Source organism: Saccopteryx leptura, chromosome 2, assembly GCF_036850995.1.
Source record: "Saccopteryx leptura isolate mSacLep1 chromosome 2, mSacLep1_pri_phased_curated, whole genome shotgun sequence".
In the NCBI taxonomy this organism is placed as follows: domain Eukaryota; kingdom Metazoa; phylum Chordata; class Mammalia; order Chiroptera; family Emballonuridae; genus Saccopteryx; species Saccopteryx leptura.
In genome coordinates, this window is record NC_089504.1 from 366,400,985 (window position 1) to 366,414,330 (window position 13,346).

Consider the following 13,346-nt stretch of genomic DNA (forward strand, 5'->3'; position numbering starts at 1 on the left):
ACTCTTGATGCTTGTCTCGGTCACGTGATACATTTATCCGTCCCACCCTAAAGGCCGGTCTGTGAAAATATTTTCTGACATTAAACCAGTCCGTGGCCCAAAAAAGGTTGGGGACCACTGGAGTAGAGGACTGGGTGCTGTTATGGTCCCCCATGTGTTGGGCAGATAAAATATATTATGCTCACTTTGTTAAAGATGGCGCTGCCCACATGGAAGCCCGTGGCCCAGGTGATTGCTTGGGATGGGCGTGATTATATTAATGTGTGTTGGGGGCAGGTTGTGGGCAGGCAGGATCCTTGTAGCCTGGGGCTTGGTTTTAGGACTAAGCCTTTCCCACCCTTTTTGATGTGGGGTGGTGCACTCTCATGAGGAATCCCATCATGCCTCAGATAAGTGTCTTTGTATCAGAGACTTCCTTGTTGGTCTATTGGATTAAAGGTTTTGGTTTCTACACTATAAAGTGGGGCAGACTGGGAGCTTGCTCTCTCTCTCAGTTCCTGAGATTAGCATTAGAGAGCAGAGCAGGGAAAGGCCACGTGGAGGAAAGGAGAAGCAGCCAAGATGGTGGAGTGCTGAGTGAGAAGCCAGTTTGTGCAGAGTTTGTGCAGAGAGAAGATGGGGAACAGAGGTGAATAAGTCCAGTGAGCTAGAAACCTTTGATTCTAGAAAACTCGGATAAATCAGTAGCTTTGTGAGCACTGAATGAGTGGATTTTGGAGCCCAGTGTGTGTTTTTACTTGCCCGCTGGGTGCAAGCTAGGATTAAAGCCGATGGCCCACCAGTTTTTGGCTCTGTTGTTTCATTATTGTCTGTCCGAATCCAGTGCAAACCTGCAAGGGCCAGGCTGCTATGATAGTGGCCGTGACTACTGGCTTTACACCATAGTTGTCCTTTTGGGGACCGTAGGCTGGCTGACTTTTACAGCCATGCATGAGGAAACTGAGAGCTCTGTGGAAGAGGCTGCCCGGGACCTGCAAACCGAGCAGTGGAAGGAGCTGGAGCAAACGTGGGAGAAAGAGATGCCGACCCTGGAGCTGGAGGAAGCGCCGGAGAAGGAGCCAGACCAGGTTTGCGAGATTCACTTGGAAATGGAGCAGCCTCTGGAGAAGAAATCACCAGTTCGTGAGTTGCCGATTTCCCTGGACATTGTGGAGAGCCAGCAGCGGCAGGAGGCCAGGGTTGAGGCCGGGTCCAGGGCTGCAAGGCCGGCAGCAGGAGCTGTTGTTTTCAGTTCCTCTTTGGAGGATGAGGAGAATCGGGCTGGAGTTGCAATCCGCAGTCTCCAGAAGGTGAGGCCCAGCAGCAAGGAGTACCTGCTATGTCCCTGGTAGGTCTGTGATTTGGGGACATAGGGGTGCATGCCATCATGCTCTCCGGAGCAGAGATGGAAATGCTGACTGCCATTGCCACATGCTCCTCTTTGGGACAGCGTAAGACCTGCCAGGACGGCAGGGATGGAGGGGGGGGGTAGCTGAGGCCCCGTGTACATGGACTGATTCCTGGACTATGACTGAAATGAGCACTAGCTCCTTTGTTGGGTGGACTTATGGATTTTGGACAATGTGAAATACCCTGATGGGGGTGGGGGCGGCTTTGCTAGAGGCCCTTCCTCTGTCCCGGAAGCTCTTACCATGGCTGGAAAGAAGTCAGAGGGCATTTTGCACTTTTGACAAAGTGCTCAGAGACTGGTGAAATGTATCTTGTAACTGTTGAAATTGTATGATTTGTCATTGTTGGTCAAATAAGTTTGTAAATATGATATATATGTTTGCTCGCTTGTGACTTATATTGGGTGTGGGGGACAGGCTTTAAGCAGGCCAGGTCGTTGTAGCCTAAGGTTTGGTTTTGGGACTAAGCTTTTCCCCACACCCTTGACTGATTGTATGATCTGGGTGGTGCACTCTCATGAGGAATCCAATTATGCCTTGGATAAGTGACTTTGTATCAGAGACTTCCTTGTTTGTATATTGGATTAAGAGATTTTGGTTTTCTACACTATAAAGTGGGACAGACCAGGAGCTTGGACACACAGTTCCTGCTATCACAATTGCAGGGGCTTCCCTGATCCCTTGCCCTTCATGGGAAGAGCTGGTTTTCTGCTTTTCCCTTGTCTTCTTTTGTGGTTTGCCTGTCTTGGTGAGACACCAATAAATAGGATGGCCCCCCATCCTCTGACTCCGCCATTTCTTTATCGTCTGCCCGAATCCAATGGGAACCTGCATGTGAATGGCCACGATGGCGGCTCCTGGCCTTACAGTCATGTTGTTGTAATTTGTGTAATGTGCCTAATTTCCTTGTGCAGGAATACCTGTGCTTTAGATTGTGAAGTGAGCAAAAGGGGTGGAAAGTTGGTTAAATAAGTTTGTAAATGGATATATATGTTTGCTCGCTTATATAAATAGTTTGCATTGGGTGTGGGGACAGGCTGTGAGCAGGCAGGGTTGTTATAGCCTAAGGCTTAGTTGTTTTGTTTTTGTTTTGTTTTTTTACAGAGACAGAGAGTCAGAGACAGACAGACAGGAACGGAGAGATGAGAAGCATCAATCATTAGTTTTTCATTGTGCGTTGCGACACATTAGTTGTTCATTGATTGTTTTCTCATATGTGCCTTGACCACGGGCCTCCAGCAGACCAAGAAACCCCTTGCTCAAGCCAGCAACCTTGGGTCCAAGCTGGTGAGCTTTTTGCTCAAACCAGATGAGCCTGCGCTCAAGCTGGCGACCTCGGGGTCTCAAACCTGAGTCCTCCGCATCCCAGTCCGATGCTCTATCCACTGCGCCACTGCCTGGTCAAGCATGCTTAGTTTTAAGACTAAGCTTTTCCCCACACCCTTGACTATTGCATGATAGCGGGTGGTGCACTCTCATGAGGAATCCCATTATGCCTCAGATAAGTGACTTTGTATCAGAGACTTCCTTGTTTGTATATTAGATTAAAGGTTTGGATTTCTACACTATAAAATGGAGCAGACCGGGAACTTGCTCTCTCTTGGTTCCTGAGATTAGCATTAGAGAGCAGAGCAGAGAAAAGCCACGTGGAGGAGAGGAGAAGCAGCCAAGATGGTAGAGTGCTGAAGGAGAAGCCAGTTTGTGCAGAGTTTGTGCAGAGAGAGAAGATGGGGAACAGAGGTTGTTGGTCAAATAAGTTTTCAAATATGATATATGTTTGCTCGCTTATAGTTTCCATTGGGTGTGGGGGACAGGCTGTAAGCAGGCAAGGTTGTTATAGCCTAAGGCTTAGTTTTAAGATTAAGCTTTTCCCCACACCCTTGACTATTGCATAATGTGGGGTGGTGCACTCTCATGAGGAATCCCATTATGCCTCAGATAAGTGACTTTGTATCAGAGACTTCCTTGTTTGTATATTGGATTAAAGGTTTGGATTTCTACACTATAAAATGGGGCAGACTGGGAGCTTGCTTTCTCTCGGTTCCTGAGATTAGCATTAGAGAGCAGAGCAGAGAAAGGCCACGTGGAGGAGAGGAGAAGCAGCCAAGATGGCGGAGTGCTGAAGGAGAAGCCAGTTTGTGCAGAGAGAAGGAGATGGGGAACAGAGGTGAATAAGGCTGGTGAGCTAGAAACCTTTGATTCTAGGAAACTCAGACAAATCAGTGGCTTTGGGAGCCCTGAATGGAAAGGGAAATGTTTTCCCACTGTGTGTATTTCTTGCCCGCTGGGTGCAAGCTAGGATTAAAGCTAATGGCCCGCCAGTTCTTGGCTCTGTTGTTTCATTACCATCTGCCCGAATCAAATGCGAACCTGCATGGGCCAGGCGGCTGTGATGGTGGCCGCGGCTACTGGCTTTAAAGGTCAGATGTTGTGGGAGACAATATCGGGTCTAGCATATCCTAAACTAGGAGCAAATTGCTCAGTTTCTCTCAGACTTGACTCCCACTTCTGTAACAGAGAGGCCTTGGGAACCTCCTGGCTGGCTTCCTTCTATGGCTGCTCCTCTCCAACAGTTCGGAAGCAGCCCGGACCCTCTGTAGCTCCCTTGATGCTCCGACTCCTTCTCCTCCTCCTCAGCCCATGCCTCCTCCGGCTCCTCCGAACCTTCCTTCACCACCAAGTACAAGTCGTTACCAACAAGTCTATAGGAGAGATGCTTCTCCCACAGCTTCCCCACTACCAACCCCTTTCCCCACAGGAAGTTTAATGGCTTCTGCCCTTTTCTTTTCTTTTCTTTTCTTTTCTGAAGCTGGAAATGGGGAGAGACAGACAGACTCCCACATGCGCCCGACTGGGATCCACCCGGCACGCCCACCAGGGGGCGATGCTCTGTCCACCAAGGGGCGATGCTCTGCCCCTCTGGGCCGTTGCTCTGTTGTGACCAGAGCCACTCTAGCGCCTGGGGCAGAGGCCAAGGAGCCATCCCCAGCGCCCAGGCCATCTTTGCTCCAATGGAGCCTCGGCTGCGAGAGGGGAAGAGAGAGACAGAGAGGAAGGAGGGGGGGTGGAGAAGCAGATGGGCGCCTCTCCTGTGTGCCCTGGCCGGGAATCGAACCCGGGACTTCTGCACGCCAGGCCGACACTCTACCACTGAGCCAACCGGCCAGGGCTACCCTTTTCTTTTCTTTCAGGCAAAATCCTTCCCTTGCCCCCGCTCAGCAGGAAGTAACCATAGAAGAACTACAAGAACAGCAACCTTTGTCCCTTTGCCTTCCTTGATCAACATCAAAGAACGAGTCTGAAATGAAAGGGCTGAGCTTTTTCTCTCCATGCCTCCCCCCTCCCACCCCCCCAGCCATGGGAAAATGACCAGCAGCTGAGTCCCTGCACGTAGACAAAGTCACCAAGGACAGAGTGCCCTGGGAAACCAGATAAGCCCTTCCAGGTAGAGATCTCATCCTGACCACAATCAAGGGACATGGCCTCCTCTGACGAACATCTGCCTTATCTCCATCTGGAAGCCGCCAGGGCTTGCCCACATTTGCCCCAGTGAAAGCATGTGGCTCTCTGAGCAGCACCCAATGCTGACGCCAAGTTCAGCCTCAGTCCATCTGCATCCAGATGTAACGATAAGCCTTGTTCTTTGTCCCCCCCCATTTGGCCTTGGGCGTGATTCCTCTCAGAGGACCTAACAAAGTACACAAACCCCACCACCACCTGGGAGGTCTCCCAACCAAAAAATGTGCAACCTGAATTCAGATGAGTGTATAGACCTAATGTTCAGTTTCTGGGGAGTCACAGAGGATAGAGCAGGGGTCCCCAAACTGCGGCCCCGAGGCCATTTATCCAGCCCCCACCGCACTTCTGGAAGGGGCACCTGTTTCATTGGTGGTCAGTGAGAGGAGCATAGTTCCCATTGAAATACTGGTCAGTTTGTTGATTTAAATTTCCTTGTTCTTTATTTTAAATATTGTATTTGTTCCCGTTTTGTTTTTTTACTTAAAAATAAGATATGTGCAGTGTGCATAGGGATTTGTTCATAGTTTTTTTTATACTCCGGCCCTCCAACGGTCTGAGGGACAGAGAATTGGCCCCCTATGTAAAAAGTTTGGGGACCCCTGAGATAGAGGAACATGTTATAAACCATCCGGGGTGGGTGGGGTGGCAGAGACAGTCAGTCAGAGAGGCAGGTGGGCTATTCTATAAGACAGAGGAAGAATCCAGTCAAACAAAAGAAGGGAAAAGAAGATAAAAGAAGAGAGCAAAAAATGAGGGGGCTGTTTGAAAGGGAAAAATGAGGAAAGAGACATAATAATATCAAATATAACCTGCAACCCTCAACTGGATTCTGATTCAGAAGCCGTAGATGTAAAAAGAATTCTTAGGACAACTGGGGGAATTTAAGTATAGACTGGACATTAGATGAGGCTTTTCAATTATTATGGATTTTCTTAGATGTGAGGTGAGAGAACACACATCTTCTTAGGAGACGTGTGCTGTGCGTGTCGGAGTGAGGAGTCCCAAGCGCCTTGGCAGAAGGTGGGCGCGGAGATCTACGTGGACGGCTGCTGACCCTTTGTGGAGGGCCCGCGGCTGTTTGTGTTACCTTACTTCTAACCTCTGACTTTTGAAGTTTTCATAACAGGAAGTTTCAAGGAAAAACATGTTTGTTTAATGGGAAAGGAAACTAGTTCTTCCAACAAACAGTCGGAAACTCTGTCCAGCGGGCTTTGCTAACGTCACGGCGTCAGCTGAGCATCTCTAAGACGTCAGGACAAGTTGGGGGGACGGGCGGCCACATGAGCAGTGTCGGAAATTCGGCACGTCCGAGCCGTTATCTGTAGATTGCAATCATGAAAATCAGGGCTTTCGAGCAGTTCTAAGAAGTGTCATTTTTGGATGCACTTCCTTTTTGTCTAACTTCTGGGACTCTCAGGGGAAAGTTCGACAGCACAGTCTCAAGGGGGCCATGCCTGGGCGGCAGACACAGGGCGTGGGGGAGTCACACACTTCCTGCCTCAGAGAGATGGTGGCACCTGGAGTGAGCGGGAACCTTAGGGCCAGAGAATCACAGGTGCACTCATGTGGCGTGCAACAGTCTCACTGGAAAACACTGACCAACGTGAGACAATGTTTCCTTTGACCAAGTAATATCACTTAAAGGAATTCATGCCATTTGATGAGACACGAAGAAGATAAAAAATATGTGTTAAGTGACATACGTGAAGTGTTTAGAATAGCGCCCAAAACATGGTAAGTACCACAGAAATGCTCACTATTATTGTTCTCTTTCCCAATGAGCATCTTAAGAGCTCGTTTAAAAAGGTAACAACTAACTGATAGGACGTATCAAGTGAAAAAAGTAGCATGTCAACAGTGTGTTTAATCTGTATGAGCCAGCGATTGTGCTGTGCGGGGAGGATGCAGCAATATTTACCATCTCATTACACAGGTGCGTGTTGGTGCTCGGGCGTTGCCGCAAGGCCGTGTGCACAAAGCTCCGTCCACGGCTGCTGCCCTTGCACAGATGGTGGCTGTCTAGGGTGTCCAGGTGGGAGAGAAATGCACTGATTGCTCTAGTCTCTTTCACGCTGTTTGAATTTGTCTTTACCGTGTACTCATTGTAACCATTGAAGCACACATATTATGTAAATGAACCAGCGCCAGAACCTTGAGATATACGATGTGTCTTGACTCTGGGTCCCAAAACTCTCTTGTCACCTTGACGGTTGGTGCAGCTTAAAATGAGAATCCTCTGTCCCCTGGAGACAGCTCACAAAGGACTGGTTTCAGAATGAGGTTCAGAAGGTTCAGAATGAGGTTCAGAAACCTCCAGAACTGTTCCCAGGGAGCCCGGCCAGAGGGGACTCTTTTTTTCACGGGTCATGAGATCTGTGCATGCCAATAACAGCAGTAACAATTCCTTGCAATGGTGAAGGAGGCTTCTTGGAGGCTGCACACATTTTAAGTGTTAAAGTCTTGGAAGTGTTGCCGGGTGTGCACATATGTAAAGATTCACTGACCTGCCCACTTCAAATATGTACATTTTACTGCATGTAAATTACACTTTTTTTTTTTTTTTCATTCTAGAGAGGAGAGGGAGAGACAGAGAGAGAGAAGGGGAGGAGGAGCTGGAAGCATCATCTCCCATATGTGCCTTGACCAGGCAAGCTCAGGGCTTCGAACCAGCGACCTCAGCATTTCCAGGTCGACGCCCTATACACTGCGCCACCACAGGTCAGGCTACACTTTTTTTTTTAATGAGAGTAACAGACAGGGACAGACAGACAGGAAGGAGATGAGAAGCATCAATTCTTTGTTGTGGCACCTTTGTTCACTGATTGCTTTCTCATATGTGCCTTGACCAGGGGGCTACAGCAGACCAAGTGACCCATCGCTCAAGCCAGCGACCTTGGGCTTCAAGCCAGTAACCTTTGGGCTCAAGCCAGCAACCATGGGGTCATGCCTATGATCCCACGCACAAGCCGGATAAGCCTGCGATCAAGCAGGCAACTTTGGGTTTCAAACCTGGGTCCTCTGCATCCCAGGCCCATGGTCTATCCACTGCTGGTCATGCAATTACACCCTTAATTAAAGAAAGTAGAAAGCAAGTAAATGGCGTTTAAGCAAAAGCACTGACAAGCGGTGGTCAGCGATGAGGCCTCAGGGAAGCCCACCATTCCCTCTCAGCCACCTCAAAAGTCAGGTTGGGTTTTGTTCGTTTTTCCTTTCACGCCTAGCCTAGGCCGGCTCAAAATGCCAGAGTGCTGAACGTGAATAGGAAGATTTTAGAAATATAAATATGAATTCTGTACATTAAGTGAAGGTGTTATAAGAGAAAAAGAACATACCCAAGTGCTCCCTCATTGGGCGAGAGGATGCGGATGGCTTCACTGAGCAACACGCAGTCCCGTGGGTCCACTGATGGCAGGCACCGTCTGTCTGCCCAGCAGATGGAGACAAGCGCTTTAAGTGGGTGGCGATGAAGACAAGCGCCTGAGCGGATGAAGACAAGCGCCCTGAGCAGATGGAGACAAGCGCCCTAAAAGGATGAGCGGATGGAGACAAGCGCCTTGAGCGGATGGAGACAAGCGCCTTGAGCGGATGGAGACAAGCGCCCTGAGAGGCTGGAGACAAGCGCCCTGAGAGGATGGAGACAAGCGCCCTAAGCGGATGGAGACAAGCGCCCTGAGAGGATGAAGACAAGCGCCCTGAGCGGATGGAGACAAGCGCCTTGAGCGGATGGAGACAAGCGCCCTGAGAGGCTGGAGACAAGCGCCCTGAGAGGATGGAGACAAGCGCCCTAAGCGGATGGAGACAAGCGCCCTGAGAGGATGGAGACAAGCGCCCTAAGCGGATGGAGACAAGCGCCCTGAGAGGATGGAGACAAGCGCCCTGAGAGGATGGAGACAAGCGCCTTGAGCGGATGGAGACAAGCGCCCTGAGAGGATGGAGACAAGCGCCCTGAGAGGATGGAGACAAGCGCCCTGAGCGGATGGAGACAAGAGCCCTAAAAGGATGAGCGGATGGAGACAAGCGCCCTGAGAAGATGGAGACAAGCGTCCTAAGAGGATGGAGACAAGCGCTCTAAAAGGATGAGCGGATGGAGACAAGTGCCCTAAGAGGATGGAGACAAGCGCCCTGAGAGGCTGGAGACAAGCGCCCTAAGAGGATGGAGACAAGCACCCTGAGAGGATGGAGACAAGCGCCCTGAGAGGATGGAGACAAGTGCCCGAAAAGGATGAGCGGATGGAGACAAGCGCCCTGAGAAGATGGAGACAACCGCCCTAAGAGGATGGAGACAAGCGCCCTAAGCGGATGGAGACAAGCGCCCTAAAAGGACGGAGACAAGCACCCTGAGCGGATGAAGACAAGCGCCTGAGCGGATGGAGACAAGCGCCCTGAGCGGATGGAGACAAGCGCTCTAACGCCCTGGCCGCCCTGGCCGTGTGCCAGAAGGTAGGAGGGCGGCAGTGAGAGCGCCCGTCAGCGGCATGGGGCTTGCCCCATCTCAACAGGCAACAGGGTCTCTGATAGCCTTCTGGCTCACAAACCCACCCCAGCAATCCAGCCGTGGTTTTTGTTGCTTTTCATTGACACAAGTAATTGAATACACGACTGCCTTCTCCATGTAAACATTTAAAGCATTACGAGTAGGGTCCCATCTGACCACCATCCCCGATCCTGGTCCCTTTTGTCCTAGTTGGAGGCCATAGTTACCACTGTGCCTAACTCACAGATTTCTTCTGAGACACACACACACACACACACACACAGGTATGCGATGGTGGGCATCCGTAACAGCTCTCTGTGTGCCTAGTTTCTTTGCGTTTCTGTTTCACTAAAAGGCATCACCAGAGGCAGATTTAACGGCGGGCACACTGGGCGAGTGCCGTGGGCCCCGACTTCTGAAGGGCCCCGCAAAACCCCCAACTTTACCCTTTTTCCTAATGACACCAAGTTTGGTTTCCTCTATGCAATTTTAACACTAATAGTACATAACACTTTATTTATTTTAAAATATGGTTAACATACATTTTTACTTTTTCTCTCTCTTTTTTTTTAAGAGGCCCAATATTTTCTTCTGTGCCCAGGGCCTCAACCGAACTGAATCCGCCTCTAGGCATCTCACTGTCAGCATCATGCTATAAACTAATCCTCCCCCCAACTCAAGGCTCTGTCTTGACACTCTTTCCAATTTTGACAATCCTACAGCTCTATTTCATTCTTTTTAACTGTTGGACAGGATTCCTGGTTATGTTCTATGCACCTGGCTCACTCAGCCAGGGCGTTGACCTTGTTCAGGTGGACGCCATTAACAACTGGGCTTCAGTGGACATTCTTGTGCACCCACGGCATGTGGAGGATCACTTCTGGGGCGTAGGGGAGGGATACGTTCTACATTTTAACTGACCCTGGCAGACTGCCTTCCGAAGCAGTGGTACCAACTCACTCTCTCTAGCGGGTGTGAGGTCACATTCCCCTGGACCACACCCCGTGCTCAATACAGGGGTCCTCAGGTTACGACATAGTCCCTTTCCTGCAACAGCGATGTAGCTTGAATTTTGGTGTAAGTCAAAACACCCCCTAGCCTAAGTTCCTGCCCTATCCTAACACAGTTGTAACATCATACTCCAGGTACAGCGGTCGGCAAACGGCGGCTCGCGAGCCACACGCGGCTCTCCGGCCCCTTGAGCGCGGCGCTGCCACAAAGTACCACGTGCGGGCGCCGCCTCCATAAGGAATGTACCAGAGCAGTGGTCCCCAACCTTTTTTGGGCCACGGACCAGTTTAATGTCAGAAAATATTTTCACGGATCGGCCTTTAGGGTGGGACGGATAAATGCACAAAATAAAATTATGTGACCGGCGTAAAAACTGGTATTTTTGAATATAATTGTCGAACTTACGATATGTACTGGGCTAAGTTAAACGAGGAACGAGCAGGTCCTCATTATTCAGGCTGTATTTAAATTTGTTATTCTGACAACGTTTCATGTTATTTATTCTTTCTCTGCGGACCGGTACCAAATGGCCCACGGACCAGTACTGGTCCGTGGCCCGGGGGGTTGGGGACCACTGTACTATAGAGTTTAAGTTTAAAATATTTGGCTCCCAAAAGAAATTTTAGTCGCTGTGCTGTTGATATCTGGCTCTGTTGACTAACGAGCTTGCCGACCCCTGCAACACAACTAAGCCCCGGAAGAAGGAAAAGGACGTAAATGTACCGTCCTGTACGCTGCACTGTAGTAACAGAAAGAAATGAGTGTAAAATAAATTCCTTACCTTCGTTCCTGTGGTCGGCTTGCACCCTGGAAGGTGGGAGAGAGGGACCCACTGGGAGCAGGAAGCTGGAGAGGCAGGAGAAGCTGCAGAAGGTGCTGGAATTGCCGGGTCGGGAGAATCAAGGTTGCCTGAGGAGCATGCAGGAGAGGCTGGGGATGATTCTACCTGCACGACAGGTGTTTCATTTCGAGGAGCAGCTGATGTAGAGGGCACAGGATCTGCTGCAGGCCTCTCTGCCTTCTTAAAGAATTGTTCCAGGCTAGTCTGGAAGGTTGAGGACTTCTCTTCCAAAATCTGCCGATAGCGTCGCGAGGAATCCATCACAGCTCTGTGGACCTTACTGAGTCTGTCATCGCTGGGGTCCTCAGCCTGATGAGTTGCCAACCCATCCTCTATTTTAGGAAAACCGTCTGCCAAACCCTTGGTAGTCAATCTCTTGGGTTCTGGGGTTTCCATCTCTGCCTCTTCAGTCAGCTGCTTCTCTGACTGGACGAGGTCCTCAGCAGACAGCTCCTCTCCGTGTGACGCCTGTAGCTCTGTGACATCCATCGCGATGGCCTTCCTCTTCTTCGAAGCATGACCGTCTGAAGACACCGACTTTTGTGTAGGAGCCATGATAAGGCCCAAAGAGTCTCCAAACGAAGCCACACCAAAGGCACACTTGCGCTTTTAACAGTCCAAAATGGCGCACGTAGCGCAGTGGGGCGGCGACGCCCTCGCTCCTGCGCGCGTTCCTGCGTATTCTTCCGCCTGAACGCCCGCCCACGCGCCACCAAACTAGTTCGCCCACGTGGTCTGTGAGTATGACACTACCGGCATCAGCCAGGACACTCACGTCTCGACTTTCTTAAGTTTTTATGGGAGTGAGCATCGTAAACTCGAAAAGTTGTTCTGTCGAGACTGTCGTAACCAGAGGCGGATTTAACGGCGGATGCACCGGCGCGCGGGCCCTGAGCCCTGATTTCTGAAGGTTCCCGCAAAACCCCAACTTTACACTTTTTTCTTTTTACAGAGACAGAGAGAGAGTCAGAGTGAGGGATAGACAATAGACAGGGACAGACAGGCAGGAACAGAGAGATGAGTAGCATCAATCATTAGTTTTTCGTTGCGCATTGCGACACCTTAGTTCAGTGGTTCTCAACCTGTGGGTCGCGACCCCAGCGGGGTCGCCTAAAGCCATTGGAAAATACATAATGCATATCAGGTATCTACATTCCGAATCATAACTGTAGCAAAATTACAGTTATGAAGTAGCCACCAAAGTTATTTTTTGGTTTGGGGTCACCGCAACATGAGGAACTGTATTGCGGGGTCACGGCATTAGAAAGGTTGAGGACCATTGCCTTAGTTGTTCATTGATTGCTTTCTCATATGTGCTTTGACCGTGGGCCTTCAGCAGACCGAGGAACCCCTTGCTTGAGCCAGTGACCTTGGGTCCAAGCCGGTGAGCTTTTGCTCAAACCAGATGAGCCCACGCTCAAGCTGGCGACCTCGGGGTCTCGAACCTGGGTCTTCCGCACCCCAGTCTGACGCTCTATCCACTGCGCCACCGCCTGGTCAGGCCACTTTTTTCTAATGTAAGGGGCCCAATATTTTCTTCTGCGTCCGGGGCCTCAACCAACCTTAATCCGACTCTGGTCATAACCCTAGGACCCCTGTACTATCTCTCACACTGAAAGACTTTACCAACCTGATGAATGAAAAGTATTTTTCCGTTGTTGTTTAAGTTGTCTTTTATCTGATCATTGATGAGAATGCACTGATTATTTCTTAGGATTACCAACCCGTTGCCTTTCCTCTCTTCTGCCCACTATCATCCACACCGGCCGTTTGCTTTCTCCTCTCTCCAGCCGTACGTCTGTCAGACGCTTCCCGGAGAGCCTTTCCTCTTGTTCCCCCCCAGCCTGGCTCCTTCCCGCCCCTCAAAGTTCCCTTCCGAAGTGCCACAGGTTTTCTGTGACTTCTAAATTTGTGTCACTCCAACCTTCTTGTCCCTGCAGAGGTTTCAGAGAAATCGGAATAACATAAAAATGAAGTGACAACAGCCTGACCAGGCGGTGGCACAGCAGCTAGAGCGTCAGATTGGGATGCGGAGGACCCAGGTTCGAAACCCCTCTCCCTGGTCGGCAAACTGCGGCTCGTGAGCCACAGGCGGCTCTTTGGCCCCTTGAGT